Source organism: Pseudorca crassidens, chromosome 15 (assembly GCF_039906515.1).
Source record: "Pseudorca crassidens isolate mPseCra1 chromosome 15, mPseCra1.hap1, whole genome shotgun sequence".
Taxonomy (NCBI): Eukaryota; Metazoa; Chordata; class Mammalia; order Artiodactyla; family Delphinidae; genus Pseudorca; species Pseudorca crassidens.
Window position 1 is genome coordinate 17,586,652 of NC_090310.1, and position 27,187 is coordinate 17,613,838.

General features: G+C 44.3%; 1 long non-coding RNA gene across 5 annotated transcripts in view; it reads left to right on the forward strand.

The window, feature by feature from the left end:
• The first annotated feature begins 426 nt into the window (after positions 1–426).
• The window catches only part of LOC137207011 (uncharacterized), a 195,752-nt gene continuing 168,991 nt past the window's right edge, over positions 427–27,187 (forward strand). For 3 of the 5 annotated variants that reach the window (XR_010934908.1, XR_010934907.1, XR_010934911.1), the window contains exons 1-2: positions 427–622; positions 980–1,148. This is a non-coding gene — a long non-coding RNA (uncharacterized lncRNA). Of the gene's footprint in view, positions 623–979; positions 1,149–7,019; positions 7,321–16,626; positions 18,192–27,187 lie in introns of those variants that run through there. The other 2 variants (XR_010934910.1, XR_010934909.1) reach the window with 2 other exon arrangements.

A 27,187-nucleotide genomic window follows, 5' to 3' on the forward strand; every position in this document is an offset into this window, starting at 1 on the left:
TGACTCTTTAAAAACAGGGAAAAACCTTTCCTGGATTGTTGCCTGCGGCAGACACAGTTTAAAACTTAAACCATTTCCTTCTCCCACCCCCACCTCATTATCCTTTTTCAGGAGGAGAGAAGAGAAAACCTTTTCGGGAAAAAGCTACGGGAGACGCTTCTCTCTCTCTTCCCTCCAGCGGATGCCAGGCCTAGAGATGCTAAAGTTTGCAGCCGGCGCCCGGCTTGCCGGAGCGAGGGACTTAGCATTTAGGGCCAGTTGCTAGGGAACGCGGGCGGCTCGGAGGGTCCCTGGGGAGGGTGGTCCTCGCGGCGTTCCGTCGCCGCCCCGCGCTGCAGCGCCCCGCGCCGCCGCTAGGGTGCAGCAGGGCCCTGCGGATGCGCGGCCGCCCGATCGGCGTCGCGTACGCAGACCACGTCCCGGAAGGGGCGAAGGGATGCAAAAGGCGGCGGCGGGGCGGTGACCCGAGTTGGCTCAGGGCTGCAGGGGCCGCGGAAGGCGCCGGCCTGAGACTTCGGGCTGCTTCTGTTACCCTAGCGGGTTTCCGCGGGGGATTGCTTCCAGGACCTCCGCGGATACCAAAATCTGCGGATGCTCACTCGAGTCCCTTGTATGCAGTGAGGTAATACAGCTGGCCCTCAGTATCCCCTGGTTCAACCAAAATTTGACCCGTGGTTGGTTGAATCCGCGCATGCGGAACCTGCGGATACGGAGGGCCTGACTGTACTTCCTTAATTGACGCATTCTTTCTTCCTTCATTGCTTCAACCCCTGCATACTACTTTTCTTCACTCTCTCCCTTCCCGGCCTTCCTTCTTCCCTTTTCCGTTCATTCCTCCCTTCCTTCTTCCCTCTCATTCTTTCACCGCCCGCCCACCGTCCATTCGTTCTCTCCATCCATTCCTCCATCCATCCATCTTTTCAACTTCCTCCTTCCCTCTCTTCTTTCTCACTTCCTTCCTTCCTTCTGGATTCTGCAGTTGGACTACAAATTCCACCTCTGGCCAAACGTGTCTGGGCAAGTTGTCAACGTTTCTGCATCGCCCCTTCCGTATCTGGGCAGCGAGGACACCAGCACCAGCTTCACGGGCCTGCTGTGAGGATGGAGTGACGGTCCACAGAGGAGCCTTGCCCAAGGTTTGGCACCTGGTGAGCGCTGGATTCTCGGAGCGTCGCCTCCCGTTCCCTCGTTCTCCACTTAGGCTGCTCATTACAATCACCTGGGGAACCTTTTGAATCGATTACCTGGTCTTCTCCAGAAATTCTGGTGGGGCCCCTACCCTGGTAATTTTTGACAGCTCTGTGGGCGATTCTAATGGGCTGCTAGGGTGGAAACCAACTGGGAAGACTTTTTGATTGATGCCTGCTAGTGCCAGGCTCTGTGCCAGGTGAACCCCCAGGGAGCTGGGTGGGGCGGGGACTTATCTTGCCCTCCCCCAGTCACCTGTCTCCCTTCCTCCCACTCCCCTCGTAGCCCCAGGCTCCAGCCTCCCTGCAATGCTCCTTCTTTCTTCAAGGAACAGGCACATTCACATCTTTCTTCAAGGAACAAAGGCACATTCGCCTTTGCATACACAGCCGCCACCCCCGCACCTGGAAACAGCTTAGCACCTGGGCTGATGCCCCCTTCCCAGCCACACACCCCAGGCTCACACATCCCCACATCTGCCGTTTCAGTGGCCTGTGTTTCTATCTGTCTTCTCCTGTGTGTGGGAGCTTCTCACGGATGAGGTCTGGATCTGATTCTTCTCTGAGTGTCCCAGACCTGGCGTGGAGTGGGCACTGGTATAGGTTTATTCATGGATGTTTCTGCTGATTGAATTTGGTTTTGATCAAGTCCTATAAGCAGACACATCACCGTCACCAGCAAATCTGACCTCTCTCCCTGTACCCCCTGTGGTTCTTCTCCTGAGAGGGGGAATAATAAGATCTTTGGGTCCAGGAATATTTATTAAAAGGGAAAACGTCCCACCTCTAGCTTCTTAAAGACGTAAGGTGTAGCCAGAGCTTGTAAGCTTGCCAAACCCTCCCCACTGACATGTGTTGTTTGGCATACATAGGGTTAATTGTTTTCCTAAGAAGTAGTTGCTGACATTTAAAAACTGGCAGATTTCACACCTTCTTGGGAAAAACGGAGAGCTCTGCTAACATCCTCCCCTCCTTCCCCGTGGGCTAGAGCAGGACTGACCTTCCATCAGACTAGGGGGAGCTCCTGCAGTTCTCAAGACTCCAGACAAGGGCGGGGGAGCCCCTGAGTTCTCAAGACTCCAGGTCCAGGTTCCTGCTGACATTACCTCCCCTCATTCGAGGTGGGGAGCTCTGCTGCCGTTCTTCATTTTATGGACGAGGAAGCAGAGGTCCAGAGAGGCCTGTGCACTTGGCAAGGGTCACAAAGCAAGTGTTTGGAGGCACCAGGGCTGTCAGATAGCAGAGACGTAAAGAAGGGGTGATGAGTGATTCTGAGGGTCTCTTCTGGGGAGAAAATCATGAGAAGGACTTGGGGGTGGGATGGGGTGGGGCTGGGACTGTTTCACCTGAGAGAAGAGATGCCTCAGGGGTTGATGTGGGGCAAGCATAGTCGTTTCCAGGTGGGAAGGGTGTTCTGTGTGACTTCAGGAGGTCTCGATACATCGCAGCTGGTATTCGCTGAGTGCTTACCCTGCATCAGGCAGGACGCAGTGTGTGTGTCTCATGCATCATCCTTCACCCACGCCACAGGAATAGACACATTCATAACCCTCCTTTTGACATGAAACAAAGGCTCAGAGAGATTTAGCAAATTGCCTAGTATCACTGTGCTCGACTTTACTGCAGGCACAAATATTCTGGTCTTTTCTCCTTCCTGACTACACAGACAAGAACATTTTCCAGTCCCCTACGTTAGGCAGGGTCATGGGACTAGTTCTGGCCATTGACATGTGGGTGGAAGTGATGGGTGTCACTTCCTGGCTGAAGCAGGGAACTGTCCTTCGATAATTATGGAGTCTCTCCCTTCCCACCCCCCCCATCACTCCAGGTGATGGAACCACGTGTTCTAGGCAGTTAGCATGTGGAGGGCAGTTGCCCTGACACGTGGTCCTGACCTTGAGTAGATTTGTGTGAACACAACCCTTTATTGTGTTAAGCCACTGAGATTTTGGGATTGTTTTTTACTGCAGCAGATCATAGCCTACCCTGATTAACACAGGCAGACCTCAAAGATATTGCAGGTTTGATTCCAGACCACTTCAATAAAGTGAATATGCAATAAAGAAAGTCACACAAAATTTTTTTGTTTCCCAGTACATATACAAGTGATGTTTCCACTATACTGCAGTCTAAGTGTGCAATAGCATTATGTCTAAAAAATGTACATACCTTAATTAAAAATACTTTTTTGCTAAAAAAAGCTGACCAATCATCTGAGCCTTCAGTGAGTCATAGTAGTAACATCAAAGATCACTGATCACAGATCACCATACAAATATAATACTAATGAAAAAGTTAGAAATAGTGTGAGAATTACCAGAATGTGACATAGACATGAAGGGAGCAACCGCTGTTAGAAAAATGGTGCTGATAGACTTGCTCAACTCAGGATTGTCATAAACCTTCAGTTTGTTAAAAAACACAATATCTGGGAAGCACAGTAAAATGAGGTATACATCACACAGCTAAGACGTAGAGTGGCTGGGAGTTGAAGCCATGCCTTTATGACCCCAAACTCTTGTCTATTACATTAGAAGCAGAATCAGGGAAGGTGGGTGCAGATTCCACTGATTCAAAGACACGTGTTTTCTCCTCTCCATGAAAACAGGTTTCATCTTATGAAATGGCATTTCACAATTGTTAGCCTGATGGCAGTGTGATGCACTTTCCAGGCAAGTTTCATTGCCTGGAAACTTGTGGCAAGATTTTTTAAAAAGTGGCAACATCAAAACTTGAAGAATGAATGTCTGCTTGAGATCAAATCTCAGGGACAAAGGTGGAACACTCTTTTAAGAGATGGTGCATCACCTAAGCTCTTGATGTCCCAGAAGATGATATTGTGTGAAAAACACAAACATCAATGACTCTGAGTTGAAAAGAGACTCACAAAAGTCAAATTCTGAAGGCAAAGATGTTGTAGGATAACTTGACCAATTTATTTGGCTCACGTTTTCCATTTTTTATAGGCACCATAGTGATATATGATAAAAATCTACATTTAAATACGTCTAAGAGAGCCCTTTCGATACATATAAAATAAAAATTCTAAGTGCTAATAAAGCAGTATGTCTTGGTTTAATTGGCCGTGTTCTTTCTTTCTTAGTGGTACATAAAGGTGCACCGTACAGTCAATGGCATCTTAGATTTGTTGAAATATGGTCCCCGTTGGTTACAGGAGGCAGAATTTGCTACCACCATTAGCTGCCTGGGTGTGTGTGCGGTGGGGGCAGTGTCTGGACCCCCTGCAGAGCCGGCTAGGGTTGGAGGAGCTGGCATCATCCTGGGGGCTCTGTTCTCAACGCCCCTTCTCTGCCCGAGGAACCTGGCTTTGACTTTCTTCTCTGCAGATTCTCTTTGCAACAGCTCCTGATTTATGGCTGCTCAGCGGAGCTGACAGAGTTCAGGATAAACGCAGGCTCCACAGAGGGGATGAGGAATCCTCGGAATGAAATAAAGAGAAAGAGAGAGAGCTCTCCAGGTCCCTTCCAGGGAAATCAAGTGAAATTTCTGGAAGGAAGACAAAGACAGCTGGCTGTGCTCAGAGAGCAACCCTGTCTGTGGGGCCAGACTCCTCTGGAGGGTGAAAAGAAGAGGGGCAGGATCTACTGGTCCCAGTCCCTCCCCTCCCCCATCCCTGCTCAGTGCTGTCACTGCCCTCATCGCCCTACCCTGACCACATCAGTCAGGGCAGACTGTGTACTGCTACAGTAACAAACATCTCCCATCTCCATCTCAGTGGCTCCGAGTCACAGAGGTTTCGTCCTCCCTCATGCTTCGTGTCCCTCATGGGTTTCTCCTCACTCGGGACCCTGGTGGACAGAGCCTCCACCATCTGGGGTGTCCCAAGTTGCCCATTCACAAGTGACATATATCCCTCCCACTGACATATCATGGCCAAAGCAAGTCACACAGCCACAGCCAATGTCAAAGGAAGTGCAATCCTACCACATAACATAAAGCAGAGAAACTGAACATCTCTGAACAATCATGGGAACCTTCCCATTGACCACATTCCCATGCCTGACCTTGTCCCCCTTTCTAGCCATGCCCTTGTCTGTAACCACTCTCATCACCGGCTGTACTCCATCCCTCAAAGTCTCCACATCCCTGATCATGTCCCCGTGGGTGAGACTGTATTTGTGAGACTGTGTGTCCTGGCATTTGCTTCTGGAAACGCAGAACCATGTCTGTTCTTCTCCTCTGGTACCTATCCCATCCGCAGTACCACTTACATCCATGGCTGAGAGTCCTGCTGGTCTGGGAGCTCTTTCCACGGGATGGTGGTCATTCATTCTGTGCACTTCCTCCACCCCCACGCCCAGCACAGAGCCTGGCACAGAGGAAGTGTGCATGAGAAGAATGGGTATTTAAGTGAATGATAGAATGAGTCTTTGGAAGAATGAAGCGCTTCTTACCCCAGGGAGTCCAGACCACTTGAGCCAGGACCCTAGTCTCTGCCCATTGACTGGCATTGTCAGAAATGCCCGGGAAAGGCGAGTGTGCGTGTGTGTGTGTGTGTGTGTGTGTGTGTGTGTGTGTGTGTGTGTGTGGAGGTAGAGGGTGTGTGGAGACCCCCGTACTTCAGACACACCCTCAGAGGCTGTGCTGTGGCTGGGCTGGCAGGAGGTGGGTTGGGGTTGCTGGACCTTCATGTGTCATCAACACAGCTGTTCAGTCTAGACCAATGGTTGTCAACCTCCCTGCCCCCCTGCCATGACCCACAGGGCAAATGACATCCACAGGAGTATCTTGTTATAGGCACACCTAGCCTATGATCTGAAGCACAGGTAAGACAGCCTCTGGGCTATATGCAGTCCTCAGTGACTGGCTGTGAATCCACTGCTTTCTTTCTCTGTGAAAGAAAGCTGGTCAGAAAGCAAGTGAGTGAGAGTAATTTTTTACAGTGTTTTTGTCAGGACATTTTTTTGGCTGCAAGTGATACAGAACCAGTTAAAACAGGACTGTGCAAACAAAAGGGAGTTTATTTGCTTATTTATCCAAAAAGTCCAGGGTAATGACTTGAAGCACACCTGCATCCAGGTGCTCAAGTGACGTGGCCAGGTGTCTGTCCACGTGTCTGGATGAGGGCTTTCCATTCAGAAGAACAAGCTGACATTTATTGAGCGTCTACTTTGCTCTAGGAACTGTGCTAACACTTTGCATCATGTTCTGTCACCTTTAATCCTCACAACCCTGTGAAGTAGGTTCTAGTATTACTTTACGCAGCTGAGAAAACAAAAGCTCAGAGACATTTGGTAACTTGCCGAAGTACACACAGAGAGTAAGTGGCAGATCCAGGATTAGATCACTATCTGTCTGACTCTACAGCCTATACTTTTTTTTTTTTTTTTTGGTGCGCGGGCCTCTCACTGTTGTGGCCTCTCCCGTTGCGGAGCACAGGCTCCAGAAGCGCAGGCTCAGCGGCCATGGCTCACGGGCCCAGCTGCTCCGCGGCATGTGGGATCCTCCCAGACCGGGGCACGAAGCCGTGTCCCCTGCATCGGCAGGCGGACTCTCAACCACTGTGCCATCAGGGAAGCCCCAGCCTATACTCTTAATCCTTGTCATATTCGTTTTTCCAGCTTGAGATAAATAATCTAAAAGACACTCATGCCAACCACTATATCCCTGACCCTCTCGCTCAGATCCCAGGAGGCAGGTTCCCTGAAGGATAACGTTTCAGACCTCAGGAACCACAGGTTAAAAGGACTAGAGATGCTAATTTTCTCCTGCATCCATCCGCCTTCTGCAAGAAACTTCCCTCCTCACAGCCCTGGGTCACCTTAAACTGCCGTCATCTATAATAAGTGACTCTACCCTTTCTCTTCCCAGTCATGGCTGATCGGACCAGCAGTGGCCATGTGACCTGAGGACAGCCAGACTATAGGTTGGCTTACCACCTATCACTTGTGTGGCCTGGATGGGCTTGGCCAATCGGATTCTCTCCTGGAATTTGAACAAGACTCAGAGGGGAATTCCCAGTTGGTAGTGGCAGTTGAACTTGAATGCAAAGTGGATTCCGGGTTGGAGCAGCCATTTTGGACCCCTGAGTCAGAGAGGAAGCCAGGTAGTGGAGAGAGGAGGTCACGGCAGCCGTGTAAGGAAGAGTAGAGGTTCCACAGAGAAGTGACTTCCCAAAGGTGAGTAGCTTCCAGGTGGCCTGTGGCTGCCTCTCAGCTCTGCTTTCTGATTTCAAACATGGTACCTGCACTTTCCAGAACCCTGGTATGCTTTCCACACCTCCCTGTGGATTTAAGCATTTCCTTTTCTCTTCTTCAGTTTAAAGGCACAGGGAGTTTAGTTGAAATAAATTAGATGGAGTAAAAATTAAGTCAACAAATATTTATTGAGCTTCAGCTCTGTGTCAGGAACTGTGCCAGTTCTGTGAATGAGATGGGGTCTGTCAGGGGACATGGACCCATTCCTGACTTTAAGTTTCCCTGGGGGCGTTGCACCTAACCCAGAGTCTGTCTTGTCTATGCTCTGATCACAGGCTGGATATATCCCTGACAGGATACTCCTGTGGACGTCATTTGCCCTGGGGGTCATGGTGAGGGCAGGGAGGTTGAGAACCACTGATCTAGACTGAATGGCTATGTTGATTTGGTGACCCCCTCTCTCGGGTCTTTGTGAGGCAAAGAGGTTGGATCAGATATGGCTGAAGGCCTTTCTAGAGCAATGACTTGGGGAAGAAAGTGGGCTTCCTTTTTTACTCTAAACCCACAATGGCCACGGCTTTAGCAGAGAAAGAGACTGGAAGGTGCAGACTGGCCTTAGGGTCCTCATGGGCCTGTCCTGTGCTTGTTCCGCTGTCATCACCATGCTGGCTCTTGGGGTGTTTCAGCCAACCTGAGCACTTTTCTATGTGGATCCAGAAGTAAGTTCGTGGTCTCTCCTGGGTGGAGGGAAACAGATGTGCCACTGGGCTGAGTCATCTCTCTTCTTCTTTCCTTCATGACTTTTTCTTATTTTCAATTACACACATTAAAATAGTGTATAACTCTACTATATAAAATATAAAATAGATAATCAACAAGGACCTACTGTATAGCACAAGGAACTCTACTCAACACTCTGTAATAACCTATAAGGGAAAAGAATCTGAAAAAGAATAGATAAATGGATATGTATATAACTGGATCACTTTGCTGTACACCTGAAACTAACACAACATTGTAAATCAACTATACTCCAATATAGAATAAAAATTTAAAAAAGAATAAAAAAATAGTATATAAAGCACACACAGAGTTTAAAAAGTAACTGTAAAATAAAGACCCAGGTTGAGAAGTAGAACATTTCTCAGTACCTCAGAACCTCCTAGGTGCTTTTCCCCAGTGACAATTTCCCTCCCTTTCCAAAAATTAGCGCCATCTTGAATTTTGTGCTAAGGTTTAATTCATTTTTACTGCTGTCTGGTATACTGTTGTGTGAATGACTGCAGACCATGTATCCATTCTGTTGGTGATGGATGAATTGTTTCGTTTGGGGGGACTAGTTTGGCGGGACATTCCTATTTATGTCTCCTGGCACACTTGTTGAAGGGTTTATCTAGGTATGTGCCCAGGAGTATGACTGCTGGGTCAGGGATTTTCTTATGTAAAACTTGGGAGGTAAATCCAACCTGTTTTCAAAAGTGGTTATACCAAACACCTCACCACGTGTGTCTGAGGATTCCTGTGATTCCACATCCCTGCTAGCATTTGCGAACGTTATTTTTTGTTTGTTTGTTTTTTTGCGGTACGCGGGCCTCTCACTGTTGTGGCTTCTCCTGTTGCGGAGCACAGGCTCCGGACGCGCAGGCTCAGTGGCCATGGCTCACGGGCCCAGCTGCTCTGCGGCATGTGGGATCTTCCCGGACCGGGGCACGAACCCGTGTCCCCTGCATCGGCAGGCGGACTCTCAACCACTGCGCCACCAGGGATGCCCGTGAATGTCTTAACAATTTTGCCCATCTGTTTGGTGGGAATTGAAATCTCGTTGTGGTTTTAATTTGCGCTTTTATGATTTGCAACTTCTATTATTTTGTTTTCAATTCAGTAGTTTAGTTTTTTTTTTAATTAATTAATTTATTTGGCTTTTGTTGGGTCTTCGTTGCTGCGCTTGGGCTTTCTCTAGTTGCGGCAAGCAGGGCTACTCTTTGTTGCGGTGCACGGGCTTCTCCTTACGGTGGCTTCTCCTTGCGGTGGCTTCTCTTGTTGCACAGCGCGGGCTCCAGGCATGCAGGCTCAGTAGTTGTGGCGTGTGGGCTTTGTTGCTCTGCGGCATGTGGGATCTTCCCAGACCAGGGCTCGAACCTGTGTCCCCTGAAATGGCAGGCGGATTCTTAACCACTGCGCCACCAGGGAAGCCCCAGTAGTTTAGTTTTTTAATGAAGATTTTATGTTTTTAGAGCAGTTTTAGGTTCACAGCAAAATTGAGTGGAAGGTCCAGCGATTTCCCAAAGACCACCCCGCACCATGCACAGCCTGCCCTGTTATCAACATTGCCCACCACATGGTACATTTGTTACAACTGATGAACCTACATGGACACATCATTACCACCCAGAGTCCACAGTTTACACTTCTTGGTTCACTCTTTGTGTTGTACATCCCATGGGTTTGGACCAGGGGATTTTTTTAAAACACAGCTCAGATCCTGTCTCACTTTGCTGAGAAACTTCCACAGGCTTCACACTGCACTGGGCCTTGTCCTTTCTGTTTCTGATACTTCCTGGGCTAGAACACTCTCTCCTCAGCTCTGCACACGACTGGATCCTTCGGTTCGAATGTCATGTCCTCACAGACATTCTTCTGATCAAGGCTATCTAAAGGCAGCCAACTCCCCATTCCTGTTCTAGTTCTTCTTTTAAAAAATTTTCAGAGCTGAGCCTAATCTGTAAATTTCCTATTTCTTTTCTGTTTTTTCTTTTTTTTTCCCGTATTTCTTAATGTGTCTTTCTTCCCCCATTATCAGTCCCCTCCCCCACCCGCCATGACCTTGTTCTATACTGGCACATGGTAAGCACTCAACACACATCTGTTGAATGTTGAAATGATACTAGGTTGTACCAAGAGTTTTCTGTGTGTCAGATTTGCATCTTTTAAATTATTAGTTATTGAGGTAACATTAGTTTATAAGATTATATGTTTCACATGTACAACATTGTATTTCTCCTTCCCTGTACAGTACAGTGTGCTCACCATCGAAAGTTTCGTTTCCGTCCGTCACCATACAGCTAACCCCTTTACCCATTTCACACTCCCCCCCCTCCCCTGCCCTGCTGACCCTTCGCCTCTGGTAGCCGCTACTCTGTTCTATGTATCTACGTGTTTGTGTGTTTGTTTCTGTTTGGTTGGGTTTAGTTTATTTATTTATTTTTATATTATTAGTTGTTTGAGTTTCCTCTTCTGGGGAATTCCTGTTCATGTCTTTTTTCCCCCACTTTTTTAGTGGGTTTTGTCTTCTTACCAATTCATAAGAATTCTTAATACACTTTGAATAACAATCCTTTGTTGATTTGTTTTGTATGCTGTAACTATCTTCCCTTACATGCATGCATTCTTGAAAAAAATTCAGATATGGCTAATACTAAACTTCCACTTGAAGTCCCCCTCAATCCATCCCCCTTTCTCCCCAGAAGTAACAACTGTTATCATTTAACTGTGTTTTCTTTCAACCTTCTTCTATGTATCTGTGCACATACACATGCACATAAATTCCTATAGGAATACATTATTTTCTTCTGTTTGTTCCAATACAAATGAGATTATACTATATGTATTATTCTATAACACTCTGATTTCACTTACTATGTCTTGGACATCGTCTGTGATCATTCGTCTAGATCTCTCTCTTTTTATCTGCTTCATTATATTCCATTATATGATTGTATTATTTTAATTTAGTCATTCCTATCTCTATAGACATTGCACCGTTTTCAACTGTTTGCTCTTACAAATGATGCTTGTGGTGACCATCCCTATTTTATGCCTCCTTGGGCCCGGATATGAGTATTTCTCTAGGATACTCACTTAGCAGTGGCTAAAATAATATCCTAATTTCAGATTTTAACAGGCACTGTCAGATTGCCCTCCCCAAAGCTACCATTTTTCACTTCTAGCAGCAGTACGTGAAAGTACCCATTTCCCTACACTGTCACCAACCCTGGCCACTTTTGATCTAGTTTTTTGTCCCTTTGATAGGTCTGAAAGGGCTTCTCTTTAACCTCCACAGATCCTTGCTGGGCCGAGGATCTTTTTGTGTGTTAGTTGGTCCAAAGTCTCTGTTATGTGTGAGTTGCCTATTTATAGACTTTGGCCATTTTGGGTTGTTTTTCTTTTTTCTCTCTCTCTTTTTTTTTTACTTGTCAATGGATTTTTTTTTTTTTTTTTTTTTTTTTTTTTGCAGTACGCGGGCTTCTCACTGCTGTGGCCTCTCCCGTTGCGGAGCACAGTCTCCGGACGCGCAGGCTCAGCGGCCATGGCTCACGGGCCCGGCCGCTCCGCGGCATGTGGGATCTTCCCGGACCGGGGCACGAACCCGCGTCCCCTGCATCGGCAGGCGGACTCTCAACCACTGCGCCACCAGGGAAGCCGTGTCAATGGATTTTTAAAAACATTTTTAATTGAAGTATAGTTGATTTACAATATCGTGTAAGTTTCAGGTGTACAGCACAGTGATTCAGTTATACATACATACGTATATTATATATATATATATATATTCTTTTTCAGATTCTTTTCCCTTATAGGTTATTATATAATATTGAGTATAGTTCCTGGGCTATGTAGTAGGTCCCTGTCAGTGTTCTATTTTATAGTTTTGCTTTTTCTTGTTGATTGATAGATATGCATTATTTTGACAGTTAAATGTGTCAGAAAACATTTCTCTGCCCACTGGAATTCCAGTCCTGTGGAAAACTTTTACTTAGTTTAGTTCAATCTAGCAATTTCCCAAGGGGTCTAGTTCCCGGACCAGATAAGTCTGAGAGCGTTTAGCGAAGTGAGCTACCCCAACCCAGATTAGCAGTGGCTGCCTGGTGAGCATAAGTTGCTGGCAGCTGCAAGGCCTGACCCACACATGCCCAGCTGGCTTCCCCATCTCTCCCTAAGGATGGTGGTTGAGTGTCAGATGCCTAGAGTTCAGTTACTGGGCAGGACGTGCTTGGCATGTGGAGAATCACCACGTATTGTGGGCCTACTCTGTCTGAGTCACCATACATACACCTCCCCAGTCCCTACAGCTGCCCTGAGAGATGCACTCTGTTATCCCTACCATATATAGAGGAGGAAACTGAGGCTTAGGGAAGTGAGTTTCAGTGCTTCACAGTAACCACGTAGTGGGGCCAGGACTATTCAAGTGTGGCTTTGACTGACTTGAAATCTCACATTCCTACCCTTGCAACATGGCGCCCCTGTTGAAAGGGTCGGCGGTAGCAGGAGTTGCTGATATTCCTACTGTTATTACTACCACTGTTAATACTACTACTCTTAGAACTGCTAGCAATTCTTCTTCTTCCTACTACTAGTACCATTACTATTATAAATGTATTAATTTGGTAAACTCTTTGAAATTTTATTTTATTGTGATAAGAACACTTAAAGTGAGATCTATCCTCTTAACAAATTTTAAGTGTACAAGACGTTATTGTTGGCTATAAGTTTAACCCTTGGCAAACTGTCCTTCAGAAATGAAGGCCAGATAAAGACTTTGCCAGCAACACGATAGCATAAGAAAAAAAGAAGCTTGTTAATTCAGTCAACTCTGTCTGTGTTGTATTCTGGCAAACAAAGGAGCTATGGTTTAGTGGCTGATGATAAAGTCAGTATTTTTTTGAGCTCTGCCTATGTGCAGGCACCATGCTTGGCACTTTGTGGACAGTGTTTCATTTAGTTCTTACACCCGCTCTGGGGGTTAGGGACTGTTGCTCATCTTCTGGTCTTGGCTCACATGTCACCTCCTCCGAGAAGCCTTCTCTGACACCTTGTATGAATGGATGCCCCTCCTCCTCATTCCTGTTGTCTTCATCCTCTCACCCTGTGGGTTTCCATTATTGTTCCGGTCACATGTTATCCTCATCTGTGGGTTGATTGTCTGCTCCCCTGCTAGACCAAAAGCGACCTGTGTCTATTGGGTTTACCATTGTATCACAGACACCCAGCACAGCATCTGCCACACAGTAGGCAGCCAGTCGATATTTGTGGAATAAATTCTCATTTTTCAGATGGGGAAACTGAGACTCAGAGAGGTGAGCAACTTTCCCGAGGTCACCTTGCCAGATGAGGCAGAAGTAGGACTCAAATTCTGGTCCTTCTGACTCTAGGGCCCCAGTTCCCATTCACTGTACTATATAGGAACTCCCTGACTTGGGGGCTGTGTCCTGGCTTTCTGGGATGCCACCGAAGATGTGGTCAGGTCAAAGTGCTGCCTCTTACCTGGCTTTATAAAAGCCAACTACCTGGCCACATCTGGCCTCTCACAGATGGTGTTTTGGGAGTCACTATGGGCTTCAAGAGGCCACTTCCCCAGGTTCAGGCTAGCAAGGGTCTGTTTGGGATGATTCCACCAACTTTGCTGATATGAGAGGACACCACTCACCCTAACTGTCTTAGCCTCTCAGGGCCAGAGAGAACTTTAGAAAGTAAAGCCTGAATCTTGGCCAGTGAACAACTTAGCAACATCCAGCATCCGACCCATGAGGGTGGGTACCCATGATGCCCTGGTGCTGTCGTGGGCTGGGAAGGAAGGGTTTTGCTCTAGACACCCTGACTTCTCTGTTCTTCTAATGAGCTGTGCTCTCTTACCTCAAGATCATTGCATAGGTTTTGTCCCCACTGTCAGGAACAGCACTCCACTGCCATTCCCACTTCCTTCACCTGGAAAACTGATCCATAATCATTTACTGGGTCTCAGCTTAAATGTTGCTTCCTTGGAGAAGCCTGCTAGGGCTGTCCAGGTCAGGACTAGGGATGCTCTGATGTGTGTGTTCTCATGGTGTCCTGCACTTTCTCTTGGACCTACTAGATTCCAAGAGAAGTAAGCCCCTCTTGCTCACCACAGTAGCTGCAGCACCAACTCGATGTCTGATATATAGTAGGTGCTCAGTAAACATTGGTTGTGTGAGCATGGGATGTTTCTGTCAGGATGCATCCTTCTAAGCAGAGGTGACCAAGATCCAGTTTGCTTTCTGCTTGTTCTAACTGGTGTCTTCAACCACCCTTTTATGGACTGAATTGTGCCCCATACCCAATTCATATGTTGAAACCCTAACACCCAATGTGACTGTATTTGGAGATAGGGCCTTGAAGGAGATAACTAAATTAAATGAGTTCATAAGGGTGAGGCCCTAATCCCATGGGACTGACGTCCTTATAAGAAGAGGAAGGGACATTAGAGTTCTATCTCCCTTTTCTGTGCGTGCTAAGGAAGAAGGTGGCCATCTACAAGCCAGGAAGACAGAAACCAAAATTTCTGATACCTTGATCTTGGACTTCTACCCTCTAGAACTGTGAGAAAATGCATTTTTGTGTTTAAGCTACCCAGTCCGTGGTATTTTGTTATGGCAGCTGGAGCAGGCCCAAGACTGATTATTTCTCTTCAGGAAACCAAGGGCCGCTCCCCAACTCCTTGCTCTAGCTCTGTCATCTTGGTTTATCAGAGGCTCTTTCTCAGGGATGGCTGGCCTGGGGCCAGCGACGATGGCCAAGGAGAGCAGAGCCATCAGCAATTCCCACCTCTGGAGCCCTTGCGGCCTGGGAAATGCATTTCCTGTAAACCTCGTTAGGGCCAAATACACGGCAATGTGCACTAATATATTTAGCTAACTATTTAATTGGACTATTGGCAACAGTCTCAGAGGAGTCAGATTGAATAACAACAGAGTATGTCTAACCATCAAGAAAAAATTATAGCGTGTCAGCACGTAGGCACTGCAAGAGCACTGCCAAGTCTGTTACCAACGCGCATCTACCCACATCACTTTCTTTAGGTGGGGACCTTGTTTTGATTTTCTGAAAGAAATGCTGCTTTTAATTATGTTCATTTTTAGAACACCACAAAATATTCACAAGAGACCCCAAATACACTAATATTTCTCCCCTTAAACTGCCTCCTTCAGGATTGACTGCCCTGTCCTTTGTAAGGGAGGCTTAGTCCTGTTCGGAAGAGCAGTGAGGGAACCATTATTTGATCCTCTGGACCCTTTCTAGCAGCAGACATAGTAAGGGTCCAAAGTGTGCCCCATGGCACTGGTTAGCTCAGCCCCTGGAAACACCACCTGCACAGCCTTTGGCCAATTGTAGCACACCCTGCTTGGAGCCACCAGCACAGCCCCCAACTCCATATCCAACTAAATACCAAGTCCTGTTGATTCTCCCTCTCTTTGTCGGACCCACTCAGCCAGCCTGATTCAGAACTGCTGTGGTGGACAGTTCCCTGCTCCTGCCCCAGGTCCTGTGTTCTGTGAGGTCTCTGCGTTCTCCAAAGCTGTGCTGGGCAATAAGATGGCCACTCCCACATATGACTATATAAATTTAAGTTCATTAAAATTAAGTAAAATGAAAAATTCAGTTTCTCAGTCACACCAGCTGCACTTCACGTGCTGAGTGGTCATGTGTGGCTGGCTAGTGGCTACCATATTTGACAGCATCAATGTAGAACGTTTCCCTTATTGCAGAAAGTTCTATTAGACGACAGTGCTTCACAGCCTCCAAAGGTCACTCGGCTGTGTGTATATACTACTCAGATGTGTGCGGACCTCTGGGGGCCGTCTCCAACCAATGGGGGATGAGAGTTGGTGGATAAATTACTCAGGCTCCCTGTCCTCCAGGGGGCCAGTTCTGTCTCCAGTGGGCAGTTTACTTGGTTCTTCAGATGGTTCCCAGTGAGACTGAGCTCCAGGTGCCCACAGGGGGAATTTGCTCCTTGGCATACCCTTTATAGGTTCATCTCCTTTTCTTGCCTCCCTTTCCCACCTTCCTCATGGTGCTTCCTGAGATCATCTCCCAGATAAACTACCTGTATCCAAGTCCATGTCTGTAGTCTGCTTTTAGGGCAGCCCTGACTATGACACCTTGGATTTGTAAATTTCTCTCCACTTCAGTGCATCTGCCTCAGTGCAGACCCCCATCTTCTTTTATCTGGACGATGGTGACAGCCTCCTTATCAGTCTTCTCACCTCCCTTCTTACCTTCTATCAGTTTTCCACACTGAAGCCAGAGGACAAGACAAATAACACAAATATGAATCACCTCACTAACCCCGTGTTTCAGTCGTTTAATAACTCCTTGTTATGTGCTGAATTACATCCCCTCCCCCCAAATGCATGTGTTGAGATCCTAATCCCCAGTAGCTCAGAATGTGACTGTACTTGGGGATACCATCTTTAAAGAGGTAAAGTTAACATGAGGTCATTGGGAGTGGGCCCTAATCCAACACGACTGCTGTCTTCAATCAGAAGAGATTAGGACACAGATACACAGAGGAAGGACCATGTGAGGATACAAGAAGAGGACCATCTACAAACCAAAGGGAGAGGCCTCAGATGAAACCAACTCTGCTGATACCTTGATATCACACTTCTAAGCCTCAAGAACGGTGAGAACATAAATTTCTGTTGTTTAAGCCACTCAGTCCGTGGCACTTTGTTTTGGTATTATGAGCTGACTAATACACCCCTCATTGTCCCAAGGACAGTGTCCAGATTCCTTAAAGTGGCTCTGAAGACTGGTATTATCCAGTCCTAATTTACACCCTCAGCCTCTTTCTTCCTAACCCTGAGTAACTGGAGTGTAGGTTAGTTCATCCAAAGCCAAGTCATCAAAGACAATTTGCCCCAAATTAGTCATCCTTCTAATGGTCAATTTGCCAAAATTGTGAGGAAAAGCCTTAAACTGAGTCTAGGTTTAAGACTAGGGCCAGAACTAGGGTGAGGTAGGGGAGTTTAGAGGGGCTTTTTTTCTCGTGGTTAAGAACAATAACTTAACTTTTTATTTTGAGATAATTGTAGATTCACATGCAGGTGTAAGAAATAGTACAAAGAGGGCCCATGTATATCCCTTTCCCAGGTTCCTCCAATGGCAATGACTTCCTTAACCACAGTACAAATCACAACCAGAACACTGACATTGCTATGGTCCAGATACAGAACATTTCCATCACCACAAGGATCTCTTGTATTGCCCTTTCTCTGGCTACCACTAAGCTGTTCTTTAGTTCTATAATTTTATCATTTCAAGAATGTTATGTAAATGGAATCACACAGTATGTAACTTTTGAGATTTTTTTTTTCACTTAACGTAACACTTTGGAGATTCATCCAAGTTGTTACATGTATCAATAGTTTATTCCTTTTGCTGCTGAGTAGTATTCCACTGTATGGATGTACCACAGTTTGTTTATCCATTCACCAATTGAAAGACATCTGGAATGTATCACTATTATGAATAAAGCTGCTATGAACATTTGTATACAGGGTTTTGTGGGAACACACATTTCCATTTCTCTAGAATAAATGCCCAGGAGTATAACTGCTGGGTCATCTGGTAGTCACATGTGTATTTTTATAAGTAATTGTCAGACTGTTTCCCAGAGTGGCTGTACCATTTTACATTTTCACCCACAGGTATGAGTGATCCAAATTCTCCACATCCTCACCAGTATTTAGTTTTGTCACTAATTTCTATTTTAGCCATTCAGACAGGTATGTAGTCTTGTAATTTTAATTTGCATTTCCCTAATGGCTAATGATGTTGGAACATCTTTTCATGTGCTTATTTGCCATCTGTATATCCTCTTCGGTGGAATTTTTGTTTATCTCTTTTGCCCTTTTTCTAATTAGATTGTTTGTTTTCTTATTATTGGATTTGATAATCCTTTACATATTTTAGGTTTTTTTTGTTTTTTATTTTTCGGTACGCGGGCCTCTCACTGTTGTGGCCTCTCCCGTTGCGGAGCACAGGCTCCGGACGTGCAGGCTCGGCGGCCATGGCTCACGGGCCCAGCCGCTCCGTGGCATGTGTGATCTTCCCAGACCGGGGCACGAACCTGTGTCCCCTGCATCAGCAGGCAGACTCTCAACCACTGCGCCACCAGGGAAACCCTACATATTTTAGATACTAGTCCTTTGTTGCATATGTGGTTTGCAAATGTTTTCTCCCAATCTGTAGCTTGTCTTTTCATTGTTTACAGAGTCTTTCACAGAGAAAAGGTTTTTTAATTTTTATGATGTTCAATGTATCACTTTTTTCTTTTTATGCATTGTGCTGTCTTTCCTCTATTACTGTCAATGATCTTGATTTCTGTAGTTATATAATAAGGCTTGAAATTAGGTAGACTTATTCCTCCCACTTCATTCTTCCTTTTCAAAATTGTTTTAATTATTCTGGTTCTTTGTCTTGCCATTTAAATTTTAGCATAATCTTGTCTACATCTACAAAAACTCTTTCTGTGATTTTGATAAGAATTGTGTTAAAACTGAATATCAAATTGGGATGAACTGATATCATTTCTTTGTTGAGTTCTTCCAATCTGTGAAAATGGTATTTCTCTCCTTTTATTTACATCCTCTTTGATTTCTTTCATCAGTATTTTGTAGTTTTCAGGATAAGAGTCCATACTGTATGTATGTTATTATATTCACACTTAAGTATTTCATTTTGAGGGGGAGAGGGCAATTGAAAATGGTATAGTATCTTAAATTTCAGTGTCTATGTGTTCATTACTAGTATACAGAAATGCTAAACATTTTTGTATGTTTACCGTGTGTCCTGCAAACTTAGCTAAACTTCCTTATTGGCTTAGGAGTTTTTTCTTTTTCTTTCTTCTTCTTTTTTTAAAGACTCCTTGGCATTTTCTGTGTAGATAATCATGTCATCTGCAAATAGGGACTGTTTTATTTCTTCTTTTTGATCTATATGCATTTTATTTCCTTTTCTTGCTTAATTGCACTTGTTAGAAATTTTAGCACTATGTTGAATAAGAGTGGTGAGAGTGGACATCCTTGACTTTTTCCAGAACTTAGGGAGAAAGTATTAGGTCTTGAATCATTAGGTATAGTATTAGTTATAGTTTTTTTGTAGATGCTCTTTATGAAGTTGAGGAAATTCCCATTTATTTATAGTATCCTCAGAGGGTTTTTTTTCAAATCATGAGTGAGTGTTGGATTTTGTCAAATGCTTTTCTTTATCAACTGATATGGCCACGTGATTTCTATTTGTTAGCTTGTTAACACAGATTATGTTGACTGATTTTCAAATATTGAATCAGCCTTGCGTCACTTGAATAAACCACGCTTGGTCAAGGTGTGTCCTTTTTTCTTATATATTGCTGAATTCTATCTGCTGATACTTTATTAAGGGTTTTTGCATCTCTATTCGTGAGTAATAATGATCTGTAGTTTTCTTCTGTTGTACTGTTTTTGTCTGATATTGGTGTCAATGAAATACTAGCTTCATAAAATGAATTGGAAGTGCCCTCTCTTCTATTTTCTAGAAGAGATTGTGTAGAATTATTATTACTTTTTCTTTAAATACTTGATAAAATTCTCCAGTGAAACCATCTAAGCCTGGAGACTTCTTTTGGGGAATTTTAAAATTATAAATTCACTTTTCTTAGCAGTTCCAGGTCTATTCAAATTACCAATTCCTTTTTTTAAAAAAAATTATTTTATTTTATTATTTTACGTCTTTATTGGAGTACAATTGCTTTACAATGTTGTGTTAGTTTCTGCTTTATAACAAAGTGAATCAGTTATACATATACATATGTTCCCATATCTCTTCCCTCTTGCATCTCCCTCCCTCCCACCCTCCCTATCCCACCCCTTCAGGCGGTCACAAAGCACCGAGCTGATCTCCCTGTGCTATGTGGCTGCTTCCCACTAGCTATCTACCTTACGTTTGGTAGTGTATATATGTCCATGCCTCTCTCTCGCTTTGTCATAGCTTACCCTTCCCCCTCCCCATATCCTCAAGTCCATTCTCTAGTAGGTCTGTGTCTTTATTCCTGTCTTACCCCTAGGTTCTTCATGACATTTTTTTTCTTAAATTCCACATATATGTGTTAGCATACGGTATCTGTCTTTCTCTTTCTGACTTACTTCACTCTGTATGACAGACTCTAGTTCTATCCACCTCATTACAAATAGCTCAATTTTGTTTCTTTTTATGGCTGAGTAATATTCCATTGTATATATGTGCCACATCTTCTTTATCCATTCATCCGATGATGGACATTTAGGTTGTTTCCATCTCCGGGCTATTGTAAATAGAGCTGCAATGAACATTTTGGTACATGACTCTTTTTGAATTCTGGTTTTCTCAGGGTATATGCCCAGTAGTGGGATTGCTGGGTCATATGGTAGTTCGATTTGTAGGTTTTTAAGGAACCTCCATACTGTTCTCCACAGCGGCTGTATCAATTTACATTCCCACCAACAGAGCAAAAGGGTTCCCTTTTCTCCACACCCTCTCCAGCATTTATTGTTTCTAGATTTTTTGATGATGGCCATTCTGACTGATGTGAGATGATATCTCATTGTAGTTTTGATTTGCATTTCTTTAATGATTAATGATGTTGAGCATTCTTTCATGTGTTTGTTGGCAGTCTGTATATCTTCTTTGGAGAAACGTCTATTTAGGTCTTCTGCCCATTTTTGGATTGGGTTGTTTTTTTTTTGTTATTGAGCTGCATGAGCTGCTTATAAATTTTGGAGATTAATCCTTTGTCAGTTGCTTCATTTGCAAATATTTTCTCCCATTCTGAGGGTTGTCTTTTGGTCTTGTTTATGGTTTCCTTTGCTGTGCAAAAGCTTTGAAGTTTCATTAGGCCCCATTTGTTTATTTTTATTTCCATTTCTCTAGGAGGTGGGTCAAAAAGGATCTTGCTGTGATTTATGTCATAGAGTGTTCTGCCTATGTTTTCCTCTAAGAGTTTGATAGTTTCTGGCCTTACATTTAGGTCTTTAATCCATTTTGAGCTTATTTTTGTGTATGGTGTTAGGGAGTGATCTAATCTCATACTTTTACATGTACCTGTCCAGTTTTCCCAGCACCACTCATTGAAGAAGCTGTCCTTTCTCCACTGTACATTCCTGCCTCCTTTATCAAAGATAAGGTGACCATATGTGCGTGGGTTTATCTCTGGGCTTTCTATCCTGTTCCATTGATCTTTCTGTTTTTGTGCCAGTACCATACTGTCTTGATTACTGTAGCTTTGTAGTATAGTCTGAAGTCAGGGAGCCTGATTCCTCCAGCTCTGTTTTTCGTTCTCAAGATTGCTTTGGTTATTCGGGGTCTTTTGTGTTTCCATACAAATTGTGAAAGTTTTTGTTCTAGTTCTGTGAAAAATGCCAGTGGTAGTTTGATAGGGATTGCATTGAATCTGTAGATTGCTTTGGGTAGTAGAGTCATTTTCACAATGTTGATTCTTCCAATCCAAGAACATGGTATATCTCTCCATCTATTTGTATCATCTTTAATTTCTTTCATCAGTGTCTTATAATTTTCTGCATACAGGTCTTTTGTCTCCTTAGGTAGGTTTATTCCTAGATATTTTATTCTTTTTGTTGCAATCGTTAATGGGAGTGTTTTCTTGATTTCACTTTCAGATTTTTCTTCATTAGTGTATAGGAATGCAAGAGATTTCTGTGCATTAATTTTGTATGCTGCTACTTTACCAAATTCATTGATTAGCTCTAGTAGTTTTCTGGTAGCATCTTTAGGATTCTCTATGTATAGTATCATGTCATCTGCAAACAGTGACAGCTTTACTTCTTCTTTTCCGATTTGGATACCTTTTATTTCCTTTTCTTCTCTGATTGCTGTGGCTAAAACTTCCAAAACTATGTTGAATAAGAGTGGTGACAATGGGCAACCTTGTCTTGTTCCTGATCTTAGTGGAAATGCTTTCAGTTTTTCACCATTGAGGACAATGTTGGCTGTGGGTTTGTCATATATGGCCTTTATTATGTTGAGGAAGGTTCCCTCTATGCCTACTTTCTGCAGGGTTTTTATCATAAATGGGTGTTGAATTTTGTTGAAAGCTTTCTCTGCATCTATTGAGATGATCATATGGTTTTTCTCCTTCAATTTGTTAATATGGTGTATCACGTTGATTGATTTGCATATATTGAAGAATCCTTGCATTCCTGGAATAAACCCACCTGATCATGGTGTATGATCCTTTTAATGTGCTGTTAGATTCTGTTTGCTAGTATTTTGTTGAGGATTTTTGCATCTATGTTCGTCAGTGATATTGGCCTGTAGTTTTCTTTCTTTGTGACATCCTTGTCTGGTTTTGGTATCAGGGTGATGGTGGCCTCGTAGAATGAGTTTGGGAGTGTTCCTCCCTCTGCTATATTTTGGAACAGTTTGAGAAGGATAGGTGTTAACTCTTCTCTAAATGTTTGATAGAATTCGCCTGTGAAGCCATCTGGTCCTGGGCTTTTGTTTGTTGGAAGATTTTTAATCACAGTTTCAATTTCGGTGCTTGTGATTGGTCTATTTATATCTTCTATTTCTTCCTGGTTCTGTCTCGGAATGTTGTGCTTTTCTAAGAATTTGTCCATTTCTTCCAGGTTGCCCATTTTATTGGCCTAGAGTTGCTTGTAGTAATCTCTCATGATCCTTTGTATTTCTGCAGTGTCAGTTGTTACTTCTCCTTTTTCATTTCTAATTCTATTGATTTGAGTCTTCTCCCTTTTTTTCTTGATGAGTCTGGCTAATGGTTTATCAATTTTGTTTATCTTCTCAAAGAACCAGCTTTTAGTTTTATTGACTTTGCTATCGTTTCCTTCATTTCTTTCTCATTTATTTCTGATCTGATTTTTATGATTTCTTTCCTTCTGCTAACTTTGTGGTTTTTTTGTTCTTCTTTCTCTAGTTGCTTTAGGTGCAAGGTTAGGTTGTTTATTCAAGATGTTTCCTGTTTCTTGAGGTAGGATTGTATTGCTATAAACTTCCCTCTTAGAACTGCTATTGCTGCATCCCATAGATTTTGGGTCGTCGTGTTTCCATTGTCATTTGTTTCTAGTTATTTTTTAATTTCCTCTTTGATTCTTCAGTGATCACTTCGTTATTAAGTAGTGTATTGTTTAGCCTCCATGTGTTTGTATTTTTTACAGATCTTTTCCTGTAATTGATATCTAGTCTCATAGCATTGTGGTTGGAAAAAATACTTGATACAATTTCAATTTTCTTAAATTTACCAAGGCTTGATTTGTGACCCAAGATATGATCTATCCTGGAGAATGTTCCATGAGCACTTGAGAAAAATGTGTATCCTGTTGTTTTTGGATGGAATGTCCTATAAATATCAATTAAGTCCATCTTGTTTAATGTGTCAGTTAAAGCTTGTGTTTCCTTATTTATTTTCATTTTGGATGATCTGTCCATTGGTGAAAGTGGGGTGTTAAAGTCCCCTACTATGAATGTGTTACTGTCGATTTCCCCTTTTATGGCTGTTAGTATTTGCCTTATGTATTGAGGTGCTCCTATGTTGGGTGCATAAATATTTACAATTGTTATATCTTCTTCTTGGATCGATCCTTTGATCATTATGTAGTGTCCTTCTTTGTCTCTTCTAATAGTCTTTATTTTAAAGTCTATTTTGTCTGATATGAGAATTGCTACTCCAGCTTTCTTTTGGTTTCCATTTGCATGAAATATCTTTTTCCATCCCCTTACTTTGAGTCTGTATGTGTCTCTAGGTCTGAAGTGGGTCTCTTGTAGACAGCAAATATATGGGTCTTGTTTTTGTATCCATTCAGCCGATCTGTATCTTTTGGTGGGAGCATTTAGTCCATTTACATTTAAGGTAATTATCGATATGTATGTACCTATTCCCATTTTCTTAATTGTTTTGTGTTCGTTATTGTAGGTCTTTTCCTTCTCTTGTGTTTCTTGCCTAGAGAAGTTCCTTTAGCAGTTGTTGTAGGGCTGGTTTGGTGGTGCTGAACTCTCTCAGCTTTTGCTTGTCTGTAAAGGTTTTAATTTCTCCATGAAATCTGAATGAGATCCTTGCTGGGTAGGGTAATCTTGGTTGCAGGTTTTTCTCCTTCATCACTTTAAATATTTCCTGCCAGTCCCTTCTGGCTTGCAGAGTTTCTGCTGAAAGATCAGCTGTTAACCTTATGGGGATTCCCTTGTGTGTTATTTGTTGTTTTTCCCTTGCTGCTTTTAATATGTTTTCTTTGTATTTAGTTTTTGACAGTTTGATTAATATGTGTCTTGGCGTATTTCTCCTTGGATTTATCCTGTATGGGACTCTCTGTGCTTCCTGGACTTGATTAACTATTTCCTTTCCCATATTAGGGAAGTTTTGAACTATAATCTCTTCAAATATTTTCTCAGTCCCTTTCTTTTTCTCTTCTTCTTCTGGAACCCCTATAATTCGAATGTTGGTGCGTTTGATGTTGTCCCAGAGGTCTCTGAGACTGTGCTCAGTTCTTTTCATTCTTTTTTCTTTATTCTGCTCTGCAGTAGTTATTTCCACTATTTTATCTTCCAGGTCACTTATCCGTTCTTCTGCCTCAGTTATTCTGCTATTGATCCCATCTAGAGTATTTTTCATTTCATTTATTGTATTGTTCATCATTGTTTGTTTGCTCTTTAGTTCTTCTAGGTCCTTGTTAAATGTTTCTTGCATTTTGTCTATTCTATTTCCAAGATTTTGGATCATCTTTACTATCATTACTCTGAATTCTTTTTCAGGTATACTGCCTATTTCCTCTTCATTTGATAGGTCTGGTGGGTTTTTATCTTGCTCCTTCATCTGCTGTGTGTGTTTCTGTCTTCTCATTTTGCTTATCTTACTGTGTTTGGGGTCTCCTTTTTGCAGGCTGCAGGTTCACAGTTCCCATTGTTTTTGGTGTATGTCCCCAGTGTCTAAGGTTGGTTCAGTGGGTTGTGTAGGCTTCCTGGTGGAGGGGACTAGTGCCTGTGTTCTGGTGGATGAGGCAGGATCTTGTCTTTCTGGTGGGCAGGTCCACGTCTGGTGGTGTGTTTTGGGGTGTCTGTGGACTTATTATGATTTTAGGCAGCCTGTCTGCTAATGGGTGGCGTTGTGTTTCTGTGTCACTAGTTGTTTGGCATAGGATGTCCAGCACTGTAGCTTGCTGGTCGTTGAGTGAAGCTGGGTGCTGGCATTGTGATGGAGATCTCTGGGAGATTTTCGCTGTTTGATTTTATGTGGAGCTGGGAGGTCTCTTGTGGACCAGTGTCCTGAAATTGGCTCTCCTACCTCAGAGGCACAGCACTGACTCCTGGCTGCTGCACCAAGAGCCTTTCATCCACACGGCTCAGAATAAAAGGGAGAAAAAGTAGAAAGAAAGAATTAGTAGAAGGAGAAAGAGAGAAAGAAAGAAAAAAGAAAGAAAGGAGGAAGGGAGGAAGGAAGGAAGGAGGGAAGGAAGGAAAAAAGAAAGGAGATAAAGTAAAATAAAATATAATAAAGTTATTAAAATAAAAAATAATTATTAAGAGGAAAAAAAGAAAAAAATTAAACAAACAAAAAAAAACGGATGGATAGAACCCTAGGACAAATGGTGGAAGCAAAGCTATACAGACAAAATCTCACACAGAAGCATACACATACACACTCACAAAAAGAGGAAAAGGAGAAAAAATCATAAATCTTGCTCTCAAGTCCACCTCCTTAATTTGGGATGACTCGTCGTCTATTCATGTATTCCACAGATGCAGGTACATCAAGTTGACTGTGGAGCTTTAATCCGCTGCTCCTGAGGCTGCTGGGAGAGATTTCCCTTTCTCTTCTTTGTTCTCACAGCTCCCAGGGGCTCAGCTTTGGATTTGGCCCCGCCTCTGCCTGTAGGTCGCCGGAGGGCGTCTGTTCTTCGCTCAGGCAGGATGGGGTTAAAGGAGCCGCTGATTCGGGGGCTCCGGCTCACTCAGGCCGGGGGGAGGGAGGGGCAAGGAGTGCGGGGCGGGCCTGCGGCGGCAGAGGCCGGCGTGACGTTGCAGCAGCGTGTGGCGCGCCGTGCGTTCTCCTGGAGGAGTTGACCCTGGATCCCGGAACCCTGGCAGTGGCGGGCTGCACAGGCTCTCCGGAAGGGGGGTGTGGATAGTGACCTGTGCTCGCACACAGGCTTCTTGGTGGCGGCAGCAGCAGCCTTAGCGTCTCCTGCCCGCCTCTGGGGTCCGCGCTGTTAGCCGCGGCTCGCGCCCGTCTCTGGAGCTCCTTTAAGCAGCGTTCTTAATCCCCTCTGCTTGCGCACCAGGAAACAAAGAGGTAAGAACAAGTCTCTTGCCTCTTCGGCAGGTCCAGACTTTTCCCCGGACTCCCTCCCGGCTAGCCGTGGCACACTAATCCCCTGCAGGCTGTGTTCACGCCGCCAACCCCAGTCCTCTCCCGGTGCTCCGACTGAAGCCCGAGCCTCAGCTCCCAGCCCCGCCCGCCCTGGCGGGTGAGCAGACAAGCCTCTCGGGCTGGTGAGTGCCGGTCGGCCCTGATCCTCTGTGCGGGAATCTCTCCGCTTCGCCCTCCACACCCCTGTGGATGCGCTCTCCTCCGCGGCTCCGAGGCTTTCCCCCTCTTCCACCCGCCGTCTCCACCCGCAAAGGGGCTTCCTAGTGTGTGGAAACATTTCCTCCTTCACGGCTCCCTCCCACCGGTGCAGGTCCCGTCCCTATTCTTTTGTCTCTGTTTATTCTTTTTTCTTTTGCCCTACCCAGGTATGTGGGGAGTTTCTTGTCTTTTGGGAGGTCTGAGGTCTTCTGCCAGCATTCAGTAGGTGTTCTGTAGGAGATGTTCCACGTGTAGATGTATTTCTGGTGTATCTGTGGGGAGGAAGGTGATCTCCGCGTCTTACTCTTACGCCGTCTTCTCGGAAGCCTCCTACCTATTTCATTTTGAGTGAGTTTAGGTAGTTTGTGTTTTTCAAGAAATTGGTTCATTTTATTTGTTACCAGCTTTCTGGGTGTAGATTGTATGTGTTGTTTGTACTATTCCTTTTTTATTATCCTTTTGACGTTTGCAGGGTCTGTAGTGATATCGCTGTT